The sequence below is a fragment of the Pristiophorus japonicus genome, unplaced genomic scaffold, assembly GCF_044704955.1.
Source record: "Pristiophorus japonicus isolate sPriJap1 unplaced genomic scaffold, sPriJap1.hap1 HAP1_SCAFFOLD_3817, whole genome shotgun sequence".
Classification (NCBI taxonomy): Eukaryota; Metazoa; Chordata; class Chondrichthyes; family Pristiophoridae; genus Pristiophorus; species Pristiophorus japonicus.
The window spans coordinates 1-9,506 of NW_027253671.1; the positions used below are offsets into that span (position 1 = coordinate 1).

Consider the following 9,506-nt stretch of genomic DNA (forward strand, 5'->3'; position numbering starts at 1 on the left):
TCCCCTCCCCCCTTCCCTCCCTCCCCCTTCCCTCCCTCCCCTCTCCCTTCCCTCTCCTCCCCTCTCCTCTCCCTTCCCTCCCCTCTCCTCTCCCTTCCCTCCCTCTCCCTTCCCTCCCCTCTCCCTTCCCTCTCCCCTCCCTTCCTCTCCCCTCCTCTCTCCTCTCCCTTCCCTCCCCTCTCCTCTCCCTTCCCTCCCTTCCTTCCCTTCCCCCACCCCCAGAGTTTTAATATAATAAATATTTCTTCAACTTAATGGCCCACCATTTCACTCATCTTGAGTATTTTTAGCTTCCCCCATGTCAATAAATCAGTCAGATCTCACCTCAATTATTTACTTTCATTTCAAAAAATTATCTATTTTCTCCCTCCGGTTTAATATTAAATATTTCTTCAACCTCCATTTCACTGATTTAATATTTTTAGGTTTGAATTTCCCGCCCGTGCGCATTTATTGAAAATTTGCAGAAAATCTTCAGCCAGCAATGACTTCTCTTCCCGCCCCCACATCGTTACCCCTGGTGTCCCCCAAGGATCTATCCTTGGCCGCTTCCTATTCCCCATCTACGTTGCCCCTTGGCGACATTATCCGCAAACACGCTGTCACGTTCCACATGTACGCTGACGACACCCAGCTCGACCTCACCATTTCTCCCGACCCCTCCACGGTCTCTAAATTGCCAAGATGGCTTGACCGACATCCGGTTCTGGATGAGCAGAAATTTTCTCCGATTAAATATCGGGAAGAGCGAAGCCATCGTTTTCGGTCCCCGCCACAAACTGCGTTCCCTAACCGCTGACTCCATCCCTCGCCCTAGCCTCACTCTGAGGGTGAACCAGACTGTTCGCAACCTCGGTGTCGTATTTGACCCACAAATGAGTTTCCAGCCACATATCGGCGGCATAACTAAAACCGCCCATTTCCACCTCCGTAAAAATTGCCCGCCTCAGCTCTTCTGCTGCTGAAATCCTCACCCGTGCCTTTGTTACCTCTCGACTTGACAACTCCAACTCATTCCTGGCCGCCTTCCACAACGTAAACTTGACGTTATCAGCAGCCCGTGTACTAACCTGCGCCAAGTCAAGATCGCCCATCACCCCCTGTGCTTTCTGACCTACATTGGCTCCCCAGTTAAACACCACGATTTCAAAATTCTCATCCTCGTTTACACATCCCTCCATGGCCCTCGCCCCCTCCCTATCTCTAATCTTTTTCAGCCTCACGACTCCACAAGATGCCTGCGCTCCTCAAACTCTGGCCTCTTGAACATTCCTCAGTGTAATCGCTCCACCATCGGTGGCCGTGCCTTCTGGGGGGCCTATGCTCTGGATCTCTCGCCCTCAACCTCTCTTTTCTCCTTTTAAGTCGGTCGTTCAAACCAACCTCTTTTAAACAAGCTTTTGATCATCTGCCTTAATTTCCTCTGTGGCTCGTGTCAAATTTATCTGTCACGCTGCTGTGAAGCGTCCTGGGACATTTTACTACGTTAAAGGCACGATATAAGTAAAAGTTATTCTTCCCAATTGTTCCTTGAGCCGCTGCAGTCTGTGTGGTGAAGGTGCTCCCTACAGTGACTTTGTCCTAGCGGTTCGGTAGAACAAAGTGGCTTACGTGACCATTTAAGAGTCAACCACATTGCTGTGGGTCTGGAGTCACATAACAGGGCAGACCGGGTAAGGGTGGCAGATTTCCTTCTCCAAAGGACGTCAAGTGAACTAGATGTCTTTTATGACAGGCCGGTGGTTTCATGGTCACTATTACTGAATCAAACTGATCATTCTTATTATTTCTCCAGTTGCCGTGGTGCGATGTGACCTCCCAGGGCCTCTCGTCAAGTAACAGGATCACCACCATGCACAATGCTAAACTCGCACTATTTCACTCACACTTGAGTGTTTTTCGGATGAGACGTTAAACCGAGGCCCCGTCTGCTCTCAGGAGGACGTAAAAGATCCCACGGCCACTATTTCAAAGAAGAGCAGGGGAGTTATCCCCGATGCCAATATTTATCCCTCAATCAAGATGATGCTTCTTGCTGTCGCATTGCTGTGTGTGAGAGCTTGCTGTGCGCATGTTGGCTGCCGTGTTTCCCACATTACAGTGAGCACGCTCCAAAAGTACTTCGTTGACTGTAAAGCGCTTTGAGACATCTGGCGGTCACGAAAGGCGCTATATAAACGCAGGGAGGAGACACATTTGGCGTGCTGGAGCAAGTGGGCCTGTAGATGGAGACGATCGCTCAATACGCATGATGAACCAGGCTACCACCAGATTATCAAAACATCACCCGCTGACCACTGTCGGGGAAAGGCACAAGGTTCATCTGTGACCATCTCGATTCCAGGGCTCGGAAGTGGCAGGAATAGAGTGAAATAAATCCCAAAACCCTGTGGCTCTGGCCTCTGAATATTGAACCAGATCATGGTCTTTGTACCTGGTTTCTGAAATGTCTCTCTCTCTCTCTCTCTCTCTCTTCTCTCTCTCTCTCCCCATGCCTTAGTTGGTAAATATAACACCTGGTGGTAGCAAATGGACTAAAAGACTTCCATTTCTACAGTATCTTTCACAACCACTGGACATCTCAAAGCGCTTTACAGCCAATGAAGTACTTTTTTTGGAGTGTAGTCACTGTTGTAATGTAGGAAATGCAGCAGACAATTTGCACGCTGCAAGCTCCCACACACAGCAACGTGATAATGGCCCAGATTATGTTTTCTTTATGTTTGGTTGAGGGATAAATCTTGGCCCCAGGACACTGGGAGAGAACTCCCCTGCTCTTCCAAATAGTGCCATGGGATCTTTTACATCCACCCTGAGGGAGCAGATGGGGCCTCATTTTAACGTCTCATCCAACAGCGCGGCGCTCCCTCAGTACTGCCCCTCCGACAGTGCGGCGCTCCCTCAGTACTGCCCCTCCGACAGTGCGGCGCTCCCTCAGTACTGCCCCTCCGACAGTGCAGTGCTCCCTCAGTACTGCCCTTCCGACAGCGCAGTACGGCACTCCCTCAGTACTGCCCCTCCGACAGAATAGTACGGCACTCCCTCAGTACTGCCCTTCCGACAGTGCGGCACTCCCTCAGTACTGCCCCTCCGACAGTGCGGCACTCCCTCAGTACTGCCAGTGCGGCGCTCCCTCAGCCCTGCGCTCCCTCAGCCCTGCCCCTCCCACAGCGCAGTACGGCGCTCCCTCAGTATTGCCCCTCCGACAGCGCAGTATGGCACTCCCTCAGTACTGCCCCTCCGACAGAATAGTACGGCACTCCCTCAGTACTGCCCTTCCGACAGTGCGGCGCTCCCTCAGTACCGCCCCTCCGACAGTGCGGCACTCCCTCAGTACTGCCCCTCCGACAGTGCGGTGCTCCCTCAGTACTGCCCCTCCGACAGTGCAGCACTCCCTCAGTACTGCCCTTCCGACAGTGCAGCACTCACTCAGTACTGCCCCTCCGACAGTGCGGCGCTCCCTCAGTACTGCCCCTCCGACAGTGCGGCGCTCCCTCAGTACTGCTCCTCCGACAGTGCAGCACTCCCTCAGTACTGCCCTTCCGACAGTGCAGCACTCCCTCAGTACTGCCCCTCCGACAGTGCGGCGCTCCCTCAGTACTGCCCTTCCGACAGCGCAGTACGGCACTCCCTCAGTACTGCCCCTCCGACAGCGCAGTACGGCACTCCCTCAGTACTGCCCCTCCGACAGCGCAGTACGGCACTCCCTCAGTACTGCCCCTCCGACAGCGCAGTACGGCACTCCCTCAGTACTGCCCCTCCGACAGCGCAGTACGGCACTCCCTCAGTACTGCCCCTCCGACAGCGTAGTACGGCACTCCCTCAGTACTGCCCCTCCGACAGCGCAGTGCGGTACTCCCTCAGTACTGCCCCTCCGACAGCGCAGTACGGCACTCCCTCAGTACTGTACTGGGAGTGTCAGCTGAGATTTCTTTGTGCTGAAGTCCCTGGAGTGGGACTTGAACCCACAACCTTCTGACAGAGCCACAGCTGACACACCTTGCTGCCTATGAAGGCTCTGCCTTAATGTTGGTTCAATGGGCATCACACCCTTGGACTAGAGAGAACACACCGGTGCAAAAATTAGTGACCTGCACTCCCCCATTGGAAAGCAGCGATACCCAACACAAGCCACAAGCTGGAGGACACAATACAAAAACTCCATGCCGAGTCAATCACCTTAGAGCATCCCAACCTCGGCTAATCTCACTCCTCCCAAATCCACATAGGATATACGGCCCAGCCAGTCCATGCCGACATTTATGCTGCTCTCGAGGTCTCCTCCTGTCTTTCCTCATCTAAATCTATCAGTATAACCCTCTATTCCCTTCTCCCCCATACGCTTGTCCAGCCTCCCCTTAAATGCATCGATACTATTCGCCTCAACCCCTTCGTGGCAGCGAGTTCCACATTCTCAGCCCTCTCTGGGTAAAGAAGTTTCTCCTGAATTCCCCATTGGATTTATTAGTGACTGTCTGATATTGATGGCCCCAGAACATTCAGACGCAGCATCCCCAAGTTTTAAGCTTTTGTTTTAATTATATAGAAAAGCATTGCAACTTAAGTACACAACGTTGTCTCCCGGGCTCGCATCTGCGCCCAGCAAAACAATGAATACAAGAGGACGTGGGATGTTGCCCAGGACATGTCTGCAGATCAGTGTGCTTGTAACTGGTTCCTGTTTCACAGGCAGGTCCCCGTACCTGCAACACATCAGGACACGCACGGAACACACAGCAGGCACCATGATCAGGGACACAACTTGGTCTCTGGAGTTTGGAAGAATGAGAGATGATCTCATTGTAATACAAGACTCTGAAGGGCCGGGGGGGGGGGGTTGACAGGGTAGATGCAGGGAGGGTGTTTCCCCCCCGGGCTGGGGAGTCTAGAACCAGGGGTCACAGTCTCAGGATAAGGGGTCGGCCATTGAGGACGGAGATGAGGAGGAATTTCTTCAGAAGGTGGTGAACCTTTAGAATTCTCTGCCCCAGAGGGCTGTGGAGGCTCCATTGTGGACTGTATTCAAGGCAGATCGATAGATCTTTGGGCTCGAAGCAAATGGAGGGATCTGGGGAAGGTGTAGATAAGGTAGATCAGCCATGTTGTTGAATGAAGGGAGCAGGCTCGAGAGGCCGAATCCTGTTTCTTACGAGGGTTAAAATGTGTTGAAACCTTTGTGCCACTCGAGACCCCGAAACCCGCCCCCGAATCCAGACCACCTCTCACCCCTGCCCAAGAAAGGCTCGATTGAAAGATGAAAACTCCCCATGAACCTACAGGCCCTTCCACATCCGAAAAGCCTCACCGCTCCTCTCCAACTCCAGGAACCACGGACAGTCAGAAATATATTACACAGAGTGAGAGAACGAGATAGCTTGGGACAGCGGTGGGGGAGAGGGGGTAAATACCTCCGGAAACTCCTCTACACTACACTACGAGAATGAAACATGTCCGTTGTTTTAAAAAAAAAAAATAAAAGTCAGCCAGTTGTTGAGTTCCACACTTGGAGATCCAGTCAGAAGCGTTTGAGACGAGCAGCGTCCCGGACTGCTGTGCCTTGGCTGAAGATTCTGGTTGCCGTCCTCGGGATCCAAGCTTGGGTTTAAAATTTCTTCTGCTTGGCTGGTGCCCTGCAAGAGAAGTCAAGTGTCACAAACGCCAGCACTACCCGAATCGCAAGGTGGTCACACAGCCCCTCGAGTCTGCTCCGCCACTCATTATCATGGCCACACTTTCCCGCTCGATACCACATCGACCTCAGCCTTTAATGTACTCAACGACTGAGCCTCCACAGCCCTCTGGGGCAGAGAGTTCCACCACTCTCCTCATCTCAGTCCTCAATGGCCAACCCCTTATCCTGAGACTGTGTGACCCCTGGTTCTAGACTCCCCAGCCCGGGGGGGAAACACCCTCCCTGTATCTACCCTGTCCAGCCCTCCAATAATTTTATACATTTCATTGAGATCACCTCTCATTCTTCTAAACTCTCGAGAGTATCAGCCCATTCTGCTCAATCTCTCCTCATCGGACAATCCCAGGAATCAGTCTGGTGAACCTCCGCTGCACTCCCTCTATGGCAAGTATATCCTTCCTTAAGTAAGGAGACCCAAACTGTACACAATACTCCCAAGTGTGGTCTCACCAGGGCCCGATATAATTGCAGTAAGACATCTTGACTCTTGTACTCAAACCCTCACCTTGCAATAACAATCTACCCTTAATCAGCCTTGCTGGGCTGGGGGGGGCGGTCACCTATTGCCGTGTTCCCACTTGTTCAGGACATAAAATGACACAGCACAGGAGGCCATTCAGCCCACCGTGCTGGCTGTTTGATAGAGCTTTCCAGTTAACCCCAGTGCCCTCCCCGCTCTTCCCCCATGGCCATGTAAACCAATTATCTGATCGAGTAGAGGACACTCGATGCCCAGACGAGTCCGTCAACAACGCTCTCCAGCTCTGCCACTCGAGCCGTTCACAACAGTGGCACTTCATCACATCATCGGTGAAGGCACCAAACAAGCGAGGACATCAGTAGACAACCTCGGAGAGAAGGTAAGAAATCGGAGCAGGAGTTGGCCACTTGGCCCCCACCCCCCTTGAGCCTGCTCCGTCATTCAATGAGATCATGGCCCCAACTCCGCTCCCCATAATCCTCGACTCCCTTAAGGTTCAAAAAGCTCTGGAACTACCACCCGAGACTCCTCAGTCCTCCCTGGAAGACGCTCCTTAAAACATACCTCTTGTGAATTTTGGTCACCTGCCCTAATTTCTCCTTGTACGGCTCGGGGTCAGATTGTTATCTCGTGGTACTCCCGTGAACGTAAGAAATAGGAGTGAGCCATACGGCCCCTCGAGCCTGCTCCGCCATTTAATACCATCATGGCTGATCCCATCATGGACTCGGCTCCACTTCCCTGCCCGCCCCCTTATCCCCTTATCGGTTAAGAAACTGTCTATCTCCACCTTAAATATATTCAATGTCCCGGCTTCCACAGCTCTCTGAGGCAGAGAATTCCACAGATTTACAACCCTCCGAGAGAAGAAATTCCTCCTCATCTCAGTTTTAAATGGGCGGCCCCTTATTCTAAGACCATGCCCCCTAGTTCTAGTCTCCCCCATCAGTGGGAACATCCTCTCTGCATCCACCTTGTCGAGCCCCCTCATAATCTGATACGTTTCGATAAGCTCACCTCTCATTCTTCTGAATTCCAATGAGTAGAGGCCCAACCTCCTCAACCTTTCCTCATAAGTCAACCCCCTCATCCCCGGAATCAACCGAGTGAACCTTCTCTGAACTGCCTCCAAAGCAAGTATCTCCTTTCGTAAATACGGAAACCAAAACTGCACGCAGTACTCCAGGTGTGGCCTCACCAATACCCTGTATAACTGGAGCAAGACTTCCCTGCTTTTATACTCCATTCCCCTTTGCAATAAAGGCCAAGATACCATTGGCCCTCCTGATCACTTGCTGTACCTGCATACTAACCTTTTGTGTTTCATGTACAAGGACCCCCAGGTCCTGCTGTACTGCGGCACTTTGCAATCTTTCTCCATTTAAATAATAACTTGCTCTTTGATTTTTTCTGCCAAAGTGCATGACCTCACACTTTCCCACATTATACTCCATCTGACAAATGTTTGCCCACTCACTTAGCCTGTCTATGTCCTTTTGCAGATTTTTTGTGTCCTCCTCACACATTGCTTTTCCTCCCATCTTTGTATTGTCAGCAAACTTGTCTACGTTACACTCAGTCCCTTCTTCCAAGTGGTTAATATAGATTGTAAATAGCTGGGGCCCCAGCACTGATCCCTGCGGCACCCCACTAGTTACTGGTTACCAACCCGAGAATGAACCATTCTATAGATGAAGTCCTTACTACTCGGGGGATCAAGGGGTATGGTGAGAAAGCAGGAATGGGGTACTGAAGTTGCATGTTCAGCCATGAACTCATTGAATGGCGGTGCAGGCTAGAAGGGCCGAATGGCCTACTCCTGCACCTATTTTCTATGTTTCTATCCCGACTCTCTGTTCTCTGTTAGTTAGCCAATCCTCTATCCATGCTAATATATTACCCCAACCCCGTGAACTTTTATCTTGTGCAGTAACCTTTCATGTGGCACCTTGTCAAATGCCTTCTGGAAATCCAAACACACCACATCCACTGGTTCCCCTTTATCCATCGTGTTCATTACATCCTCAGAATTCCAGCGACCCACCCACCTGTATATCCCCACCACCACGGCGTGATCTCTCTCGTAGGGCTCCAACGTCAACTGCTCCTGCGGCTTCATGTTCTCCTGCTGCAACTTCTTCACCTCCGCAGCAAACACTGCCTCGGGAGCCGCAGTGGAGTCGATGCAGTTAGCCTGGGGAGGGGAATACACACACACAGCAACTGTGAGTCCCAGTTAGTTTGGGGAGGGGAATAAACACACAGAGCAACTGAGAGTCCCAGTTAGTCTGGGGAGGGGAATACACACACAGAGCTACTGTGAGTCCCAGTTAGTTTGGGGAGGGGAATAAACACACAGAGCAACTGAGAGTCCCAGTTAGTCTGGGGAGGGGAATACACACACAGAGCTACTGTGAGTCCCAGTTAGTCTGGGGAGGGGAATACACACACACAGCAACTGTGAGACCCAGTTAGTCTGGGGAGGGGAATAAACACACAGAGCTACTGTGAGACCCAGTTAGTCTGGGGAGGGGAATACACACACAGAGCAACTGAGAGTCCCAGTTAGTCTGGGGAGGGGAATACACACACACAGCAACTGTGAGACCCAGTTAGTCTGGGGAGGGGAATAAACACACAGAGCAACTGTGAGTCGCAGTTAGTCTGGGGAGGGGAATACACACAGAGCAACTGTGAGTCCCAGTTAGTCTGGGGAGGGGAATACACACACAGAGCAACTGTGAGTCCCAGTTAGTCTGGGGAGGGGAATAAACACACAGAGCAACTGTGAGTCCCAGTTAGTCTGGGGAGGGGAATAAACACACAGAGCAACTGTGAGTCCCAGTTAGTCTGGGGAGGGGAATACACACACAGAGCAACTGTGAGTCCCAGTTAGTCTGGGGAGGGAATACACACACAGAGCAACTGTGAGTCGCAGTTAGTCTGGGGAGGGGAATAAACACACAGAGCAACTGTGAGTCCCAGTTAGTCTGGGGAGGGGAATAAACACACAGAGCAACTGTGAGTCCCAGTTAGTCTGGGGAGGGGAATACACACACAGAGCAACTGTGAGTCCCAGTTAGTCTGGGGAGGGGAATAAACACACAGAGCAACTGTGAGTCCCAGTTAGTCTGGGGAGGGGAATACACACACAGAGCAACTGTGAGTCCCAGTTAGTCTGGGGAGGGGAATACACACACAGAGCAACTGTGAGTCCCAGTTAGTCTGGGGAGGGGAATAAACACACAGAGCAACTGTGAGTCCCAGTTAGTCTGGGGAGGGGAATACACACACAGAGCAACTGTGAGTCCCAGTTAGCCTGGGGAGGGGAAT

The 9,506-nt window shown here is 51.9% G+C and overlaps 1 long non-coding RNA gene across 1 annotated transcript; it reads right to left on the minus strand.

The window, feature by feature from the left end:
* Positions 1–4,519: 4,519 nt before the first annotated feature.
* Positions 4,520–8,363, minus strand: LOC139250473 (uncharacterized). The gene is made up of 2 exons (XR_011591308.1): positions 8,222–8,363; positions 4,520–5,630 (listed from the first exon to the last, which is right to left on the minus strand). It is a non-coding gene; the product is annotated as an uncharacterized lncRNA (long non-coding RNA).
* Positions 8,364–9,506: the final 1,143 nt, after the last annotated feature.